The following is a 6529-nucleotide window of genomic DNA, read 5'->3' on the forward strand; positions in this document are numbered from 1 at the left end:
TGCGGCGAATAAACACAAAAAGAAGGAAATAAAGCCCCTTTTATGAGAGAATATATATTATATAATATATATATACTTATAAATTGTGAAGATTAAAGAATTAAAGACTCAAAGCCAGGCCTGATGATTAAACCTTCTTCTTCTCCTTCCTCCTCCTCTCGAAGGCCTGGATTTTGGAGGTCTGTTTTTCCCCCCTCTTCCCCGCTTATCCCCCCGTTATTCCTCGGCTCTCCCCTTCCTCCTCCTCCGCCGGGCCTGGCCGCTACACTGGAGCCGACACAAAGCCCCGAAAGGCGGCTGCTTTGGCTCCTTCTATCGCGGAGGAGGAGGAGAGGATCACAACATGGCAGCGGAGGAGCTTCCGCTAACACCTCCCCGGCGCCCTCCATTTTCTAACCATAGGGCTGTTTGGAACTAAAGCCACAAACACAAAACACACAAAAGACGAAACAAATCCACACAAAACACGCATTTCAGGGCTTGTTTCTTTATTAGACGCCATTTCGTGAGGGAAAGCGAGAAGGGATATGGTTCTAAGGAAGGAATGGGGGTCGGATGTAAAAGGGGACATCCCGCCGAGGTCTAAAATGGAACGGTCCCAAAAAGAGCTCAGGCTGGGAGAAAAAAAATGAAGGGGGTTAATACTGGGACTTATATTTAAAATATATTATGTGTGTGTGTGTCTGTGTGTGTGTGTTGTTTGAAGGTGGTGAGAAGATGGGGAGAGGCTGAAGGGCAGGGTTTATAAGGTCCTCCTTGCATAGGAGGTTAAAATAGTAATGGAGTGAAAAGGAGAGGAGGGATTCCCCTCAGGAAAAAGAAGAAATAAGGCCTCCGAGAAAAAAAGGAGTATCCATCCCATTAATGCTCCAATACATTAGGATTTTTTTGTGTCACTTTGAATCCACATTCAGTTACAGAAAGCTAAAACCCATAGACTTGGGGAAGTCACACTCTCTCAGCCTCAGTTTTGGAAGGAAATCCCCTCTTTGCTCTCCTCAGAAAAAAAAAGGAGTAAGCCTACAATAAGGACTCATCTTTCACAAAATATGCTCCAATCATTAGGATTTTTTTGTGGTCGCTTTGATCCACATTCAGTCATGGAAAGCTAAACCCATAGACTTGGGGAAGTCAACACTCTCTCAGCCTCGTTTGTGTGAGATAACAAGAGTCTGGCGTGAAGGAAGAAGTCTCTCCAGAAAAAGACCTGGAAGAAGGAATTTCCTTTCTTCTCCCTCAGAAAAGGATTAACCCTTCAATAAATATGATCCAAAAATAAGTTTTTGTGTCACGTTGAATCCACATTCAGCATTGAAAGCTAAAATCCCAATAGACTTGGGGAAGCCACCACTCTCTCCGTCGTCATTTGAGAAAGGAAATTCCCTTCTTCTCCCTCAGAAAAAGGAGTAATCCTTCAATAAAATAGGATTTTTTCTGTGTCCCTTTGGATCCACATTCAGCCATGGGGAAAACTGAAGCCATAGCCTTGGGCAAAATCTCTCTCTCGCCGCTCATTTGAGGGATAACAAGAGTTTGGAATGAAAGGAGGAATTCCTCTCAGAAAAAGGTCCTGGAGGAAATAATTCCCTTTCTCTCTTTTTTTACTCCCTCAAGAAAAGAGTAATCCTTCAATAAAATATTGCTCCAAAATTAGGATTTTTTTTGTGTCACTTTGAAGTGTACATTCAGCCACGGATTTGGGAGACGTCACATCTCTCAGCCTCATTCCCGTTCTCCCCTTCTTAAGGAGTAATCTTGAAAACAGGCTCAAAAATAGGATTTTTGGTGTCTCTTTGAATCCACACTCAGCCCATGGAAAGCTAAACTAATAACCAATTAGGGAAAGTCTGGAGGGAAGGAGGTATTCCTCTCAGACAATGGAGCTGGTATAAAGGATTCACTATTTTCCCATTTTACTTCCCTTAGAAAGGAGCAATCCTCCCAAACATCATGCTCTCTCTCTCTCTCTATATAGTATTATATATATATATATATAAGTTATGGGGTGTAGTCGTATATGTGTGTCCATGTAACCTTGGACAAGTCACACTCTCTCAGCCTCATTTGGGGATAAAAGGGTCTGGAGTGAAGGAGGTATTCCTCTCAGAAATGGAGCTGGATAAAGGAATTCACTTATTTCTCATTTACTCCCTTAGAAAAATGAGCAATCCTCCCAAAATATGCCTCTCTCTCCTCTCTCTCTCTCTCTCTCTCTCTATATATATATATTATATAATGGGGGTGGTAGGGTCGTATGTGTGTGTCATGTAACCTTGGGCCAGTCCACCTCTCTCAGCCTCCATTTAAGGGATTAAAAAGGGTCTGGAGTGAAGGAAGGAATTCCTCTCAGAAAAAGGACCTGGAGGAAGGAATTTCCTTTCTTCTCCCTCAGAAAAGGAAGTAATTCTTCAATAAATATGCTCAGAAATACGATTTTTTTTGGTGCCCCTTTGGATCCACACTCCGACATGGAAAGTTATTCAGAGCCCAATTGGGCAAGTCACACTCTCTCAGCCTCATTTGGGAAAAGAAATCCCTTCTTCTTCCTCTTTACTCCCTCAGACAAGGAGTAATCCTTCAATAAATACACTCACAAATAGGATTTGTATGTGTTGGTGTTTGTGTGTCCCTTTGAATGCCATATTCAGCCATGGAAAGCTAAATCCATAGCCTTAGGCCTCCCGCCTCATTTGAGGGAAGAGAGCATGAAGTGAAGGAGGATTCCTCTCAGAAAAAGACCTGGAAGAAGGAATTTCCTTTTCTTCTCCCTCAGAAAAGGGTAACCTTAATAAATATGCTCCTAAATTAGGATTTTTTGGTGTCCCTTTGGATCCCACACTCAGACATGGGAAAGCTAAAGCCATAGCCTTAGACCCAAATCAACTCTCTCTCAGCCCTCATTTGGGGATTAAAAGAGTCTAGGAGTGAAGGAGGAGTTCCTCTCAGAAAAGATCCTTGGAGGAAAGAATTTCCCTTTCTCCCTTTTTACTCCCTCAGAAAAAAGGAGTAATCCTTCAATAAATATGCTCAAAAAATGGGGTGGGGTTTTTTTTTTGGTGATGTGTGTCCCTTTGAATCCACCCTTGAATCTAAATAACCAATTAGGCAATTCACACTCTCTCAGCTGGTTTGAGGGAGAAAAGGGTCTGAAGTGAAGGAAGAATTCCTCTCAGAAAAAGGACCTGAGAAAGGAATTTCCTTTCTTCTCCTCTTTTTCCCTCAGAAAAGGAGTAGTATCTCTCCAAAATATGTCGAAACAGGATTTTTGTTTCTTTTGAATCAGCACTTAGTCATGGAAAGCTAAATCCATGCCTTGGGCAAGTCCCAAACTCTCTCACAGTGAAAGTGCTTCCACTGTTTTGCTCTTACTGTCAGGAAGTTCTCTTTCCCTGTAGCTTGCATCCATTGCTTTGGGTCCTAGTCTCTGGAGCAGCAGAAAACAAGCTTGCTCCCTCCTCAATATGACATCCCTTCAAGTATTTAAACGGGGCTATCATATCACCTCTTAACCTTCTCTCCTCCAGGCTAAACATCCCTAGCTCCCCAAGTCTTTCCGCATAGGGCTTCATGGTTTCCAGACCCTTCACCATTTTAGTTGCCCTCCTTTGGACACGCTCCAGTTTCTCAACATCCTTTTTGAATTGTGGTGCCCAGAACTGGATACAATATTCCAGGTGGGGCCTGACCAGAGCAGAATACAGTGGCACTATTACTTCCCTTAATCTAGACACTATACTTCTATTGATGCAGCCTAAAAATCACATTGGCCTTTTTAGCTGCCGCATCACACTGTTGTTTCGTGTTCAAGTTGTCGTCTACTTGGCTCCCAGATCCCTTTCCCATGAATAAGTCTCCTTAAACCAGGTGTCCCCCATCCTATATCTATGCATTTCGTTTTTTCTACCCAAGTGCAGTACCTTACATTTCTCCCTGTTAAAGTTCAATTTGTTAGCTTTGGCCCGGTTTTCTAGACTATTCAGGTCATTTTGAATTTTGATCCTGTCCTCTGGGGTATTAGCTACTACTCCTAATTTTGTGTCATCTTCTAATATGATAAGTATGCCCCCAATTCTGTCATCCAAGTCAAGATGTTGAACAGCACTGGTCCCAGGACAGGCCTTTGTGGCACCCACTGGTCACTTCTCTCCAGGATGAAAAGGAGCCATTGCTGAGCACCCTTTGGGTTCGGCCTGGTCAACCAGTTACAAATCCATGTAACAGTTAGTTTGTCTAGCCCACATTCTACAAGCTTGTTTGCAAGAATGTCATGGAGAACCTTGTCAAAGGCCATTATGGCAACCCTCAAGTGAGCCTATCGCAGGGTTTTCCTGGCAAGATTTCTCCCCTGGTTTTGCCAGTGAGGCTGAGAGAGTGTGACTAGCTTAAGGCCTCCCAATACGATTCCACAGCGGAGTGGGGATTCGAACCCTTGTCTCCAGTCCAATGCTCAAACCACTACACCACCCTCCAACGGGAAGTTTTAAATAATGTTTTAAAAGTCTTATTATGAAACTGCACAACTCTAGGCATCTTTAAGTAAACACTGGAGCATTAGTTCAAGATGCTGATGCTTGTGCAGTTTCATAAATAAGCCTTTTCGAAAAGCGAACTCAGTTTTGCCAAACAAATAGATTCCATCTCGACTCGGGGAACGAGTCCTACATATTATTTAACATTTTGGATTTTAAGCACCATCATCCCCCTTTACAATACCTTTGCAATACCCGTTTAAAAGCCTTTTCAGCAGCCTGCCCAAGGTGACAGAGGAAAGGCTGCCATCCAATACTAAATGAACCTGGGACTAAATCCAATTAACATGAATGAGAATTACTATTGAGTAAACATGGTAGGGTTGCTCGGCGGTGAGAACACCGCTCAAGATATCTGGTGCGCAGCTATTAATAAGCGCCTGCGTTATTGGGCAATTATTTTGGCAACATTGGGACCTTTTAAATCTTATTCACAAAGAGTCAAAACTAGAGAGCCAGTCTGGTGCAGTGGTTTGAGTGTTGGACTGCGGCTCTGGAGACCAGGGTTCGAATCCCAGCTCAAAACCCACTGGGTGAGTTTGGGCAAGTCACACTCTCTCAGCTGTAGAAGATGGCCATGGCAAACCACCTCTGAACAAACCTTGCCAAGAAAACCCGATTATAACTTCATCTTAGGGTTGCCATAAGTCAGAAACTACTTGAAAGCACGCATCAACAACAACTGCAGAAATGATCCAGTTTGAGACCGCTCATTGCTAGGGAATCCTGGGAATTGTAGTTTAGTGTGGCACCAGAGCTCTCCGACAGAGAAGGCTCAATGTCTCACAAACATTACAATTCCCAGAATTTCGTAGCGTTGAGCCAGGGCAGTTAAAGCGGTCTCAAACTGGATTATTTCTGCAGTGTGTTTTGGACCACAGTTACCATCATGCTTTATACATACTAGTAAAGCTCAATTCCTGGTGTATTCTGGAACAAGGAGTACAGCCGGCCATTTGTATCCTCCAATTCGGTATCCACGGATTTAAACCTCCACGGCCTGAAAAATATGGATCCACTGTCCATGGTGACTCTAAAATATACCCACATGATGTTTCCAAAATAATCTATTAGGTCCTCGAAATGATGATTTTGGTCAATCAAAACCACACATTGCCTTAGGAAGGAAGTTGTCCATGACCACACAATCCAAGCCAAGATTACCGCCACTTTTTAACAGCCTAGAAATACAGGAAACCTGCCTGGGAAGACTGCATGTAACTATGCGGTTATTTGGTTTTATTTTTTTAATATCGTTGTAATGCCTTTCTGAAAAAACTCAAGAGCAGTGGGCCCTGGGTATCCGCTGGGGTTCTCTTTCACTATCTAGCTAACACTTTTGTATGATTCAAATCAAATAGTGCCACTCTGTTCTGCTTTGGTTAGGCCCTACCTGGAATACTGCATCCAGTATCATCAAAAAGGATGTTGAGAAGCTAGAGCATGTCCAGAGGAGGGTGACCAAAATGATGAAGGAACTGGAAACCATGAAGCCCTATGAGGAGAGACTGGGTATGTTTAGCCTGGAGAACAGTCGGTTAAGGGATGTCATATTGATGAGGGAGCAAGCTTGTTTTCTGCTGCTCCAGAGAACAGGACCCAGAACAATGGATGGAAGCTTCAGGAAGAGAGATTCCACCTCAACATTAGGAAGAGATGTTCGACAGCGGAAGACACTCCCTCGGGGAGTGGTGGTCTCCTTCTTTGGAGGCTTGTAAACAGAGGCTGGATGGCCATGTGTTGGAGTTGCATTGATTGTGAGTTCCTGCATGGCAGAGGTTGGACTGGATAGCCCTTTTTGAGGTCTCTACCAACTCTATGATTCAGTGAAATATACTCAGGTTTTCTTAATGCCATACATGAGGTTGCTTTCTGACTTCTTATTTACAACTGCAAAGGAAAAAAGACATTTGCCCCAACTCCACTGAAGAGCACAAAAATATCTTCCAACTGTCTTGTGTTGGCAGGGAGAGTCCCAATTAATCCCCTGCCATCCCACT

This window comes from Sceloporus undulatus, chromosome 11 (assembly GCF_019175285.1).
Source record: "Sceloporus undulatus isolate JIND9_A2432 ecotype Alabama chromosome 11, SceUnd_v1.1, whole genome shotgun sequence".
In the NCBI taxonomy this organism is placed as follows: Eukaryota; Metazoa; Chordata; class Lepidosauria; order Squamata; family Phrynosomatidae; genus Sceloporus; species Sceloporus undulatus.